Genomic DNA, 14,826 nt, shown 5'->3' with positions numbered 1-14,826 from the left:
GTTTATTTTACTATATGGCCCTGCTCTGAACCACATCTACAAAATTACAATAGACTAAAGATAATTAATTCAACCACATTAGGTTATGGAACTATATATTAGCTCCTAAGGGGTGAGGGAAGGGTTTGAAAATGTGGCAGTGTTGGGGTAGTGAGAGTAAATCTATTTTTTTCCCACACCAATAAATAGTATCTTAAATCTTCCAAATTAATTTAGATCATCTAAAATTTTTTTTAGATATTTAGCATGTTTTATTATTATGTTATGTTAATCACCATACATTACATCATTAGTTTTTGATGTAGTGTTCCATGATTCATTGTTTGCGTGTAACACCCAGTGCTCCATTCAAGATGTGCCCTCTTTAATATCCATCACCAGGCCAACCCATCCCCCCCACCCCCCTCCCCTCTAGAACCCTCAGTTTGTTTCTCAGAGTCCATAGTCTTTCATGGTTTGTCTCCCCCTCCGATTTCCCCCCCTTCATTCTTCCCCTCCTGCTATCTTCTTTTTTTTTTTTTAACATATAATGTATCATTTGTTTCAGAGGTACAGGTCTGTGATTGAACAGTCTTACACAATTCACAGCGCTCACCATAACACATACCCTCCCCAATGTCTATCACCCAGCCACTCCATCCCTCTCACCCCCCACCACTCCAGCAACCCTCAGTTTGTTTCCTGAGATTAAGAATTCCTCATATCAGTGAGGTCATATGATATATATCTTTCTCTGATTGACTTATTTCGCTCAGCATAATACCCTCCAGTTCCATCCACGTCATTGCAAATGGCAAGATTTCATTCTTTTTGATGAATGCATAATAGTCCATTGTAAATCCGCCCTCCCTACCCCATCGTCCCTCCTCCCCGGAGATCATCGAAATTTTAAAAATAAAAATATAGGGGTGCCTGGCTGGCCCAGTTAGCAGAACATGTGACTTTTGATCGCAGGGTTGTGAGTTCGAGCCCCACATTGGGCATAGAGATTACTTTAAAAATAAGATCTATCTGAGCAAATAACTTGGAAGAATGAAAGTAAATTCAAGAAGAAACACCTTGAAGAGTGGGAAGTTGTCTTCTCAGGGAATTGACAATCTGGAGGGTTCAGAGGCAGATGGAGGAGAGGTGGCTGCTAGTCTGCATTACAAGCCTTAGAGTTTCATTTGACTCTTTAAACATGTATATTTATTTCTTTGATTTTTAAAAACTAAGGAGTATGGACTTCTGGTTTCTGGTTTAGCATGTACGGAGCTTGAAAGCCATCATTCTGTCCTAACAAGAACTAAAAATCCTAACAATCTGAAAAATCAAAAACTCTTTTTAGATCTGTCAGAGAAGTGAGATCACAAGGCAAAACACTGTCCCCAAACTGGGGAGACAGGTAGGCAATGCATATAGAGAATCACAACTAACTGGACAGAAACCCATGCCCTGAAACTGCTGCAGGACTAGTATGAGTGTAGGAAAACCTAAACAATAACTGAAAAATTGCTGGAGGCTCAATGTGGACAAGTCAGAGAGTGAAAAACTCCAGAGTGGGAACCAGTCTTAAGGGGAGGGGAAGCCCTTTTTTTTTTTTTTTTTAATTTTTATTTCCAGGAGCTCTACCAGTTTCTCACAGTGAAGATCAAAGAAAATTCCCCTTGTGCTTTCAGCAGGGGGGAGGGAAAAGTAACCATTTTGAAACATGCCAGGACATTCTGTTCTTAACCATGCCTACCTACCCATAGGAGAATCTAGTTCACCAGAGCCTGACCCATCAGAGTTTTATCAAAGCCTGACCAACATGAGAGAAGGGACATACCTGACTCCAGCCCACTCTAGCCATCTTGTCCCACCTAAGGATGGGGAGAGCAGGGGGAAGCCTGAGAAGCATGTGTCAAGTTCACAGTCCAGAGAACAGACTCTGTAAAAGACTGAGACCTGGTTATAGGACAAATAGAACACTTCCCTTCCCTGCACACCTTAGCACCACACATTTAAAAGTCTATTTACAGGAGTTCCTTTTATCTAGTGCATCATCTCTGGTTTTCAACAAAAAGTCACAATGCATATTAAAAGGCAAAAAGTAATGAGTAGATTATTTTAATCAAAATAGCTGAACACAATATTTTTTAGGCAGTTTTACAGTTCACAACATCTATGCAATCCAGTGGTGAGAGAATAAAATGAAACAACACATCTGATCAATTTGGTATCTGTTGGATCATAAAAAGGGATAGCAGCCGTTTAATTGGAAATATAAAAGGAAATTAATTAAAATAGCAAATTACCAAATCATTTTGACTTGTTCATATTTGACCCAATACCAGATAAATGTCTTTAGTCAAAATTATATAATAATTACATAAAATGGGGAAATAAAACAGAGCAATATCATCTTCTTTAAAATCTTTAACCAGAGGTATTTAAAAATACTTTCTTCCCACATTCCCACAAGAAATAAACACCAAGCATATCAGGAACAACTTTGCCTTTCATTAAAAAAAATAAGATTTAAAAAATGTTTATTAGAGAAGCTCTTTGCCAGAACCATATTTCATTATTGGAATTGAAATCAAAACATAACAATAGCAATACTTTGGCATATGATCTACCAATAAGAATTAATCAATATTTTCTCCCCAGACCTTTTCAGAGTCACAAGATTATAAGTCATTCAGGCCTTGTTCCAACTTCAAATATGTGAGCATAAAAACATTATGAATTATTCACAGCTCCAGAACTCAAGTTCTCCCTAACTTTTCCCTTTTCCTTCTTTCGGACATTGTGTCTTGCAAATGTGAGATTCATTACATAAAAGATTGTCTCTTCAAGCTACCTCATGTTCTTTTAGGAATGTAATGAGTGTCTTGTTTTTCTCTTTTCTGAAACAAGTGGGAACCCTGAACACCATCTTCAAAGGACATGTTGCTCCTTATAAGTATAATGTCCAGTCAGATGTTTATTTTACAGTGACTAGTAAGAACCCATCATATATCACCAGTTAAATCTAAGTTTCCAGCTACACTTATACAGGAATGGAATATCTGCATTCATTTGAGCCCCTAGCAGAGTTCTTGGATCTTAATCAATATTGAATGGTCTAATTTCCCATAAATTTAAGACAGAGTGATTTGTTTTAGATTGAGCAATGTACATATATATGCTTATTCATAGGAAAAAATACCACTTGAAAAATAGCTTTCTTATTAAAACTTACAACAGAAATAGCTAACATTTATTAAGCTTACTATCAGCTAGGCATTGTAAGTGCTTTATATACATTATTTCAGTTTCTCACAGGTATGCTGTTACAATGTTACCAGTATCGTTGCCATTCTAAAAATGAGGAAAATGTAACTTGCTTAGTACTAACCCCTTAGTAAGAGTCTGAATTAGAATTCAAAAACAGTTACCTTAACCCCAGAACCCAAGCTTTTAATCTTTATACTGAAAGACCAGTTTGATGCAGGTTATTTGGAAGATATAGGTAATTAGGAAAGATAAAATCAGCCTTAAATCTACCACCTAACTATTACAATTATAACATGCCGGTGGGTTTTTCTTACTTTTTTTATGCTTGTGTGTGTCTCTCAAAATTAAACGTCACTAATAGAGCTTTAACATAGCTTCTCTCCATTTCAAAATATATAGTGAATATTTCCTATGTCATCAAATGGTCTTTGAAAACATATTTTAATGGCTACAAGAGCAAAACATTTTTTACTTATATGATCCAAAGAATTGTCAAATTCTTTATGTCACTCAGCATGTGTAGATTTGACCAAAAGGACCACATTTTTTTGTCACTTTAGGCATTTTTGATTCCCTCCTTAGTAATCAAAATATATCAGTGGAGCTACACATTCTATTTGAATTCCATATTAAGCAGGTCTGAAACAGGTTGAAAACATTTAGCTTTGTTCTGGAACAGGCAGCTGAAATCCACAAGGTCTTAGCCTAAAGGGATGACCCTTGCTCTTTCAAAACAAGCAGCCAGAGACTGGCTAGAGAACTTCACTAGGCGTTATCTAAGTGGACAGTGGGATTTTCTTTCAAATATAGTTAGATATTCAAAATTCTTCCAGCTTTAAAAGTATAAAGTAATCCATTTGATGAACTTTGTCCATATACTCACTGGGAAAGGTGAACACTGGAGACCACTGTGGTTATAGGACCAGAGAAGAGAGCGTTTGTTTCATTTTAAGACCAAGGAGCCTTGGTTGGCCTGCTTCTATCCAGAGTAATGGAGAATAGAGTCTTGCTCCAAATCTAACAGTTCTTTTTGCTGCTTGTTCATTTCCTTGCTCAGTATTTCCTCCCTGGGGCTATGTAGATCTCTATGGGAATGCTGCAAAGAATACAATCAAAATCAAGCATTTATTTTGCTTTTCTGTTTTTTTTTCTACTGTGCAGAAAAGACTGTGCCTTATATGGAGTTAAATAAAAATAATCCATTAACAGAGTACTGGAGGGAAGAAAGCTAAATTACACTCTTTGTATGTAGAATATTATGACAGTTGGTTAGGAATATCCGTGGGGCATTCCAAAAATGCACATGATACACGCTGGAGGTGGGAAGCGTTAAGAACCAAACTGTGAGATAGGGAAAAGGCAATCAGCTGGATGTTCAAAAGTACACAACTGGGCAGCCTAATTTAATATATAGATTTAGTCAAAACCCGCATCAGATTTTTTGTACTGTGAAGTATAGGTAAACTTAAGTAAAAGCAATACATCTCCTCCATATGTGGCTTAGTTTTAGATATAATAAGATAATTTTGTAGGAACGGAAAGATGCTTGCTTTATGTTCTTAGAAAGTATTATGGACTTAAGTGGATTGGTATTCTGTTCCTCTGATCCCTCTGAAGTGGCTGTGTTTCACTAAACTCTTTTTTGGGACAACAATTCACTTTCCTTTCCCTCACCAAATATATGTTGTAAATGGAAATGGCCTCTTAAAGTAACCCACCTCCCTGGCTGTCACCACTGGACTGGATGAAGAATAGAGACTTGACCACGGCCAAGCAAGTCAGAACCCTTGCCTTGGCTACAGTGATTAGAACAACTGGTGGGCACCTAAAACACTATTGGCAAGTTGGTGTTCTTCCTCAGGATTTTCTAATTTGACCTGGAAGTAAAGGATCATTTCCTCTCTGGTGATAAAACTTTAAGAACTGAGATGTGTTTATAGCCTTACTTCCAAGTACCGAGATGCCAACTGGAAATAATGAGGTTAAAATGTAGAAAAAGTAGAGAAATGGAAAGGATGAGAACTTTCTAAAATCTAATTAGTATATTGTACTATATACAATGTGTACTATATTGTCCACAAATTTTGTGAAATAAAACCCTGTCATGTAGTAAGAACAAATATAAGAGGTGCCTAGCCTAGTTGTGTTTGACAATACAGTATTGTCTTTTTTTGGTTGGGAGGAATTAAAGGGAAAAATAAAATCCTATTTTTCCAATTTTGCTTTCCATTTAGCTACTTGTTTCAAAATTTACACTAGAGAATTACATTTTTTGCCCTACCCAAGAGCTTGGGTTTTCATGTTTCTGCTTGGTAAAATTCTGGAAAACACATATTTTATAGTAGAGTATACATACCATAAAATGCCTTAGTTTTTTGTTTTTTGGGTTTTTTTTTTGGATATTTGAAGGTCTGAGAAACAAAAGAATAATTATTTAAAAGAAAGTCATTGAAAGAAAAGAAAACTCACAAAGGATTTAGAGCTAAGGTGATTCAAAATTACCTAATTCTCATCTATGAAAAAAGCTGGTGTTATTGATTTGTAGACAATTAGGATTCCTGTAATTTAAATTTCAACTGACATTTATTTGGCAATGATTTGTTTAAACATTTGCTTAGCAAGTTTCAGATATTGTGCTAGGTGTTTAAGGTATTACATTTAATAAAGAGAGGTCATTTTAGTAATAAGCTATTGACACATGATAAAGTATATACTTTTAATAATAATTTCTGATTTGGTATTTAGATTAGCAGACACCAAAACAATTTGCTGTGAACTAAAACTGCTCTAAAAAACAATCTGTTGAAAAGTTTTTGTTTAAAATTAACTAAAAACCAAATAGTAGCATATAGTATAAATAATTTGCTTCACTAATTTTCAGGTCCTTCTAAAATAAACAAAGTTAAATAGTGATGCAAATATCCAATCTCGTCTACCAGTTGCACATTAGGAAATTATCATACCCACTTAACAATCTTGGTTCCAGCTTAATCTCTTTCTTTCTGCCATTCTTGCTTTGTATAACAAAATTCTTTTGTCGTGGACCAGAGGGAGGGGGATCTCTTCTTCTATTTTGTAACCATTTAGTTATATGTTACTTTCTCTTGCCAAGGCTCAGTTTGCCCCTTACTCTCTGCTATGTTTTGTTCCCTAATACATTTCTTTTCTTATGCTGATTTGGAATTAGACTCTTCTATTTAACTCATGTCTTTAAGGATTGGATTTAGGCAGTCCTCCCAAACTTCCACTGAATCTCAACCTGATTACAAAGGCCACAGAGCAAACAACTATCCAGTGATCTTTTTGGTTTTTTTCTGGCTTTCCTCACTACTGATGCTTACATACTGCCAAATTACCAGACACTGGTCAAACCAGCCTTGTAGATAATGTCAGTAATTCCACAAAAGCTCAGTTTTTGTTGTGCATCATTAAAGATTAGATATGTACTGTGGTTATTACAAGTGGCTATTTTAATTTAAATTATTAATTTTATTTTAAGCAATATTTTAAAATGCAGTTCCCCAGTCATACTAACCACATTCCAATTGTTCAGTAGTTACATATGCCTAGTGTCTGTTTTGTGTCAGCCAAGACTAGGCTTTCTCTATCATCACAGTTTTATTGAGCAGTTCTAGATGAGAACATAGTAAATGTAATAAGTTACCAGTCAACATGCAAGGCCTTTCTTTTTAGACAATTAGCCATTCCCTAATAACATATCACCCTCTAGCTCAATATGGCATTCCATTTAATGACCTACTATAAATAAATATTGTGTGGCAATATTTTAATGTATACCCCTTAAGTATGTAAGCAGGCACATGGGCCATAAAATATTGTGAAGAGGGCAAGAAGCATGATTTCCCCAAAAGCTTCTGTTAAACTATTCATGGTAAAAATAACCAAGCCATCAGTAATTTCCACATATTAAAAAATCTAAAATTCATACTGGAGACAAAAATGCAAAGGTATTAGAGCTATATTTTGGATGGCCTGATGAAAGGGCAGGAATGCAAACCAAGAAAATGAAAAAGAGAAAAACACTAAAGATTTAGATGTGGATTAAAAACAGAAAAACATTTTCCCTATTAATTATAGAAAGACTTTATAATAAAAAAAGCATTTTTTAAAATGCTGAGCAGAGAGAGACTAAAAATGTTCTAGTAAAAAAAAAATATGGCAAATTAAAACTAATATTTAGCCCTAATATTAATTTGAAATTTATAGAATGGCATTGATATTCTCTTTATCTAGGCTGTATATTTTAATGTAGAGAGCATAAAAAGTTCAAGAGATAAAAAACAAATATTTAGCATTCTTTATTATCATTTTAGGGTTTGTAAAATGGCACTATTTTTCTTAATCTAATGTGCTATTATAAAAATCTTAGCATAAAATATCCCAAACCTTATTTAAATATTATTTTTCTGAACATTGATTTATCCTCCAAATGGTCATTTATTCATTTATACATTTATTTGCTCAACCAGTACTTCTGATCCCCTTATATGGGTCACACTGTTCTAGATCCTGGGAAGATAACAGTGACCAAGAGAAATTTGGACTCTTCTTATGGAATTTACTCCACTATGGACACCAACATTAAGCAAATAACCACTAGTAAATTTATAATTACAAATGGGAAAAAAAATGGGTTTTTGAGAATATTTTTAAGGAAAACTGAGAATAAAGGGAAAGTTTTTCTGAGGAAAGAATTCTTGAAATCTGTTCTGAAGCTTGTGCAAAAATGTTCTTGTCAAAGAAAGCTTATTTCAGATAAAGGAATAAAGTGAAGGAGGTTATCAAGCCATGAAAAGAAATGGAAGAAACTTAAATGCTTATTACTAAGTGGAGGAAACCAGTCTGAAAAAGCCACACGCTATATGACACTGTGGAAAAGGCAAAACTAAATTGTGGAACTAGGGAATTGCAAATTAAAACAACAATGAGATATCACTACACGCTTATTTGAATGGCCAAAATCCTGTATACTGACATCACCTAATGCCGGCAAGAATGTGGAACAATAGGAGTTCTCATTCATTACTGATGGGAATGCAAAATGCAAAATACAAAGTACAGCCACTTTGGAAGGTACTGTGGCTATTTTCATATAAAGCTAAATATATTCTTACCATTTGATACAGCAATTACAGACCTCAGTATTTATCCAAATGAGCTGAAAGCTTAGGTCTACACAAAAACCTGCAAATAGATATTTATACCAGCTTTATTTGTAATCGCCAAAATCTTGGAAGCTACCAAAAGATGTCCTTCAGTATAAACTATGCTATATTCAGACAATGGAATATTATTCAGTACTAAAAAGAAATGAGTTGTCAAACCATGAAAAAACATGGAGAAACCTTAAATGCATATTACTAAATGAAATAAGCCAAGCAGAAAAGGCTACAATATTGTATGTTTCCAACTATATGACATTCTGAAAAAGGCAAACTATGAAGACAGTGAAAAGATCAGTGGTTGCCAGGGATTAGGAGAAAGTAAGGGTGAATAAGCTGAGCACAGAAGATTTTTTGGTCAGTGAAACTATTCTACATGATACTGTAATTGTGGATATGTATCATTATACATTTGTCCAAACCCATAGAATGTACAACAAGAGTCATCCCTAATATAAACTATTGAGTTTGGGTGATTATGATAGGTCAATGTAGGTTTATCAATTGGAACAAATGTATCACTCTTGTGGGGAATGTTGACAATGGGGCAGGCTATGCATGTATGGCAGCAAGTAATATATGGGAAATCTCTGTACCTTCTGCTTAATTTTGCTGTGAACCCAAAACTTCTCTAAAAAAATAAAGTCTTAAAAAAACTGAACGGAAGCTGGTGTCATGGGCAGGAAATGAAGGTGAGGGTCGTGTCAGATGACACTGGAAAGATAGTAGTTGATCAGATTATATAGGCTTCTTAGGTCATTTTACGAATTTTCATCCCTGTCTTTAGCATAATGTGAAAACATTAAGATATTTTAAACAAAAGAGGAAAATAAAATGAACAGAATCACATCTTGATAAAATCAGTCTTACTGCAATATGGAGAACCAGTAAGAGGATGGCAGAGTGGATGTGGGGGAATATTTTGGAAACTGTTTTAAAGGTCTGGATGAGAAAGGACAATATCATGGACTAGGGTATAGGCACTGAAAATACAGAGAAGTGGATGAAATCCAGATTTAGGAAGGGGTAGCAGAGGTGACTGTAATTTCTGACCCACAGAATTGGATGGGTAGGGTTCCATTTATTGAGATAAAAGACTGTGCAAGGATTTTAGGGAGAATGGTGTGAGTTTAAATTGGACATTGAAGATTTTGAGGATCATTTTGGTTAATTATGTGGGTATGAAAGAGAGAAGGTTATGTCTTTGCTGGGGATATGCATCTGAAAGCCAGAGCATATAATGAATTAATTTCATGCCTAGAGATTAGGGTCAGAAGATCGGCAATATATATGATATATGCCATATATGGTAATATGTTACAGTAAAGAAAATACAAGTGTTCCAAATTTGTCACTATGTCAACAGCTCATAGCCAGGTAAAAGTGGATGAGCATCTAAATTAGAATGAAAATGATGACCTTTCAGACGGACCAGAGGAAATAGGGAAGTGAATCCAAAGGAAGAGAGAGTATCAAGAAGAAAAATGTGTTCAATGGCATTAAAGTCTCCTAAGAATTGAGACAAGAACCAAAAAAAAAAGAAAGAAAAAATCATTAGATTTGATGACATAAAAATCCTTAGTGACCCTAGTGTCAACAAAGTTACAGAAGCAGAAGCCAGACTGGAGTAGGAGGTGCAGATTCAATACTTACGGCCAACTTCTAAGACATTTGACGATAAATGGGGATGAGGGAGTTAAGGTAATAGATGCAGAAGACTGTAGCTTCTGAAGAAGTATTGTTGCCTGTAAAAGTGTGAGTGTTGAGGTCAGGGAGACTGAGCATATTCGAATGCCAGTGAGAGAATTCTGGTGAGTATATAGGAGAGCAATAGTCTGGAAGCGGCAGTAGGGAACATAACTGAATTAAGTTCATACCTACTCTAAGAGTAGCATGTTTGTACATTTCGACTCCTTTTATACCTACACCTACATTGTATAATAGGCAGTGAGAAAAAGTAATATATCTATTTATTCACATAAAAAAAAGGAAGGTCAAGATGTTAGACAATTTATCAGTGGCAAAACCCTAGGTCATTGAACTTTTGGTTCATTGCTTCTTAATGATCTGGGGTGAAGTTGGAACAGAGGACTGGATGAAAATATTATCATAGAAGGAAAGGAAACCTTCAATTGGGACACATTTTGTTCCTCTGCTTTAAAAAGCAGAAATGAGAAAAATCAGAAAATACAGATAGTAAATAAGAAGTCCATATTGACTTACCAGCTTCTTATGATGTCTTTTCAGAAGCGTTCCCTACTAAGTCATTCAGAAGCTCTGTGAGTAGTACCTGTTGTCCTCTTAGGGTTTGTGTTCCTGAAATCTTCTCTCAGTAGCAAGGCCAACCATTCCTGATCTATTACTTCCTACACCTGGAGTATGACATACAAATTATCAGGTAAAGTTTGCCACGGTTGGCCTTGGTTGACTAGCTCCACTACAATATTTGCATATTATATTCATTAATGATCTAATTAATAATATATTGAGCCTAATCATTTGTAAGACTCACAGTACCATTTCAACTTTTCTAGGTCCTCACAATACAATTTTATTAATAATTCACAATAGCGTGCTAAATAATGAAAGCTTCTGCCAAAGTGTCTGTCGTGTTATCCAGCCCAAAGCTTTCCTGAGACTTGGCCTTGTTTGTTGTACACAAATGCTATTGGCAGAACTCCACAGGAAAACATGTTCCTGCCAATCAAACCCCAGGAGGTGGGGGCAGCCTGCTGATGGATCCACACTGGAGATTCAATTCTGCAAGACATAAAACTCCATGTTAAATGTTTCTAAAACAAAACATGGTGGCCCAATTGAAATGTAAATGAAAATGCATTAACTCACAGTCCTGAGTGTTAAAAAAGAGAGATTAAAAAATATGAGGAATATTTTTCCAGAGGGTAGTTCCTTAAGCATTGGTCTTCAACCCTGGCTATAGATCATTATCACCTGGGGAGCATTTTTTAAAATTTCATGTCCTTTTTTTTTTTATTATTATGTTATGTTAATCACCATACATTACATCATTAGTTTTTGAGGTAGTGTTCCATGATTCATTGTCTGCGTATAACACCCAGTGCTCCATTCAGTACGTGCCCTCTTTAATACCCATCACCAGGCTAACCCATCCCCCCACCCCCCTCCCTTCTAGAACCCTCAGTTTGTTTCTCAGAGTCCATAGTCTTTCATGGTTCGTCTCCCCCTCTGATTTCCCCCCTTCATTCTTCCCTTCCTGCTATCTTTTTTTTTTTTTTTTTTAAACATATAATGTATTATTTGTTTCAGAGGTACAGGTCTGTGATTCAACAGTCTTACACAATTCACAGCGCTCACCATAGCACATACCCTCCCCAATGTTCATGTCCTGCTGTCATCAGCAGAGATTCTGATTTAATATATCTGAGGGGTGGCCTGACTGAGCATCTGCATTTTTTCCTTTCTTTTCATCTAATGTGATTCAAATGTGATTGAAATCACTACTTTAGAGTCAACTTGCCAACAATATGGATTAGAAAGGGACAAAAAAAAAAAAAGAAAGGGACAAACATAGGTGGGTTTGTCATTTCCTGAAGCTAACCTAAGTCAAGCAGTTGACCTGAATATTTATCTAGCTAAATGAAGGCAAGCTGAAATTGTTAATTACAGAGAAAGGGTTAGGATCCTGACTGGTTCAGGTTGGTTTATTTTATTGATTGAATTAAAAGTCCTCATTTCATGAAATTATAGCAGAGCATGTACAGCAGAGTGTTGGACTTTTGATGAGAAAGTGATTGTGTTTCTTCTAGACAAACTTCACTTTCACACATTTCCAGGACTTAACAGATGAAATCCTTGCAGGCAGAGTTTATATGAATAAGAACACTATAATCTTTACTTTCTGTTCTAGAATGGATAAACTTCAGCTCCTTGACAATAATCTTACAACCTCTCTCCAAATTTCAAGTACTAATTACTAAAAAATATTTCCCTACTGATGAGGGAAGAGAAATCTGGCTGAAGACAAAGCATAAGCTGACACCCTGCAACCTCCCCCACCCCCACTCCTGGGTGGGACATGTGTGACATTCTTCCAGGAGTCTCCCAATTATCTTAATGTTAATACCTTACTAGAGGGGAAAACAACCTTAACTTGACAATAGCAAGGGCTCCCACGACTTGCAGGTCTGCTTTAGCATTATCTTGTAGTGCCTCTTTAGCAGTGTCCTGAGGGTCTTCTTTAACATATGAAAATCCTTTTGAAACCTCCCTTTTCCTTACTTCCCCCAACTCCTGAGTATATAATCAGCCGCTCCTCAAGACTGCCCCCCTCCCCATGCAGCAGCTCTTTCTGTCCCCAGGTCTTGTCCCCATGCTTTAATAAACCACCATTTTGCACCAAAGATGTCTCAAGAATTCTTTCTTGGTCATGACTCCGGACCTCACCCCACCGAACCTCACCTATATTCCAACACCCCATCACCTACTACCTTGAGATATCAAGCACTTAGATTTTCCCTGCTGAGGACTGCCGTGGATGGAGATATATATTCTCTGGTCTGTCATCTCCTGATTTCCAATAGTGACAGGCACATTCTTTTAAATTTTCAAAATAGAAAACTCATTTAATTATGGCATCCTCTTTTACTTCCCCAGTTGTTTTACCATCAAATCCCATTGTATTTTCCAGAGATGTATCTCTTGGATTTCCAATCGCTTCCCATTACCAAGACCATGTCCAGAACCTTCTTACTTGGTTGACATACTACATTCATCCTGCATAGGATAAGAATCAACATTTTAAAATGCAACTTTCACCATCCTCTCTTGTTCAAGAATATATCATTGTTCTATAGCATTGATAAAACATTCCCCAGTAAACCCCAGTGAGTTCTTTTTTACCATGGAGAGGAAGTGAAAGTGCCTCAATTTCTTCCATTCACATTTACTCTCTTTCCTTTATTTTTTTTAAAGATTTTATTTATTCATTATTCATTTGAGAGAGAGAGAGCACAAGTGGAGGGGAGAGGCAGAGGGAAAGGGAGAAGCAGACTCCCCACTGAGCAGGGAGCCCAATGCGGGACTCAACCCCAAGACCTGGAGATCATGACCCGAGCTGAAGGCAGATGCTCAACCGACTGAGCCACCCAGGCACCCCTACTCTCTTTCCTTTAAAATTGCCTAGAGGAAAATGAATTCATTTAGTCATTTGAAGCCTACAGTTGCTGTGCTATACTCAATTCTATAACATTACAATGTGCATAGTAGGAAGGACACGGATGTTGGAGTGAGATATATCTCAGTTCAAATGTTGGCTTCATTACTTACTTTGTGACCATAAGCAAATTTGTAAGTCTCTTTAATGCTCAGTTTGTTATTTTTAAAATGAGGTCTAACAAAAGTCAACCTGTGGAACTGTGGTAAGAGTTCTGTGGGAGACTTTTTTTCTCTATGTATCTGCTATACCATCTGCTATGCCCTGAACATAGTAGGTCCTCTTCAATGGAAGCTCTTGTTTTTTGTTTTTGTTTTTTTTTTCTTTTTGCTTGTTGTTGTTGTTGTTTGTTAACATGCTTTTTAATAAAACATTCCCTTGGAAGAAGATGACAATCCATCTTCAGAGGGGTTAATTTCTTTCTGAAAGCTTCAGGAGCTGATGGCTGAGGTGTAATTTCTTCTTGTTTGCAGCATAAGTTTAAACCAAAGAAAACATCAAAGGCCAGCCTGTCTTTGTTTAGTATGTGTCATAACTTAGAGATTCAAAGGATCTTTGCCTTTTAGCTTCGAAGTGAAAGGGGTTGATTTATGGTGTCTACAAAGGTAAGAACAAAATTTGCTAATTAGAAATTGAAAAACTTAGTCAATCAACAGGCCTTTGCTTTCAGGTTTTGATCACTGCCAAAGGAGGAGTTTTGCATTTGCCTAGACACATTCAAAAGGCAATTTGTTAAAATTGCAAAAGAGCAGCAAAAGTTGTCTGCTGTTCTACATTCTCTGAATATACCGCCAGTAGACAGAGGAGACTTTTAGAAGCTCACCAGTAACAGCATTTTTGGTACAAAAAGGAAACCAGAAAAGGCCAATTTATTTAGGCTTAAAATCATTCTTGTTCATCCTCCCAATCAAATACCACTTGGGACACATTCTTTGGTTCTCAATAGGAGAAAACATGTACTGGGGACAGGACCTATCTGTAATTGGGCGGGAACTATTATTACCACAGGGACCCTTCTCATTTTCTATAGGTGCATTTTCTCTATGCAAGAAATCAGGGACGTCTGTACTACTGACAGGCAAGGAGAGGAGAAACTATAAGAGCAAGGAACAGAATGTGGACATAAAGTCCTACTGTGAGTGAGTGCCCAGGAAAACCACATTTGAGTGGGTCATTTTATTTCATTTGCCTGAATATGGGAAGGTACTT

This window comes from Halichoerus grypus, chromosome 10 (assembly GCF_964656455.1).
Source record: "Halichoerus grypus chromosome 10, mHalGry1.hap1.1, whole genome shotgun sequence".
In the NCBI taxonomy this organism is placed as follows: Eukaryota; Metazoa; Chordata; class Mammalia; order Carnivora; family Phocidae; genus Halichoerus; species Halichoerus grypus.
The sequence above is the reverse complement of the archived record's forward strand: the minus strand, read 5'-3'. Positions refer to the sequence as shown.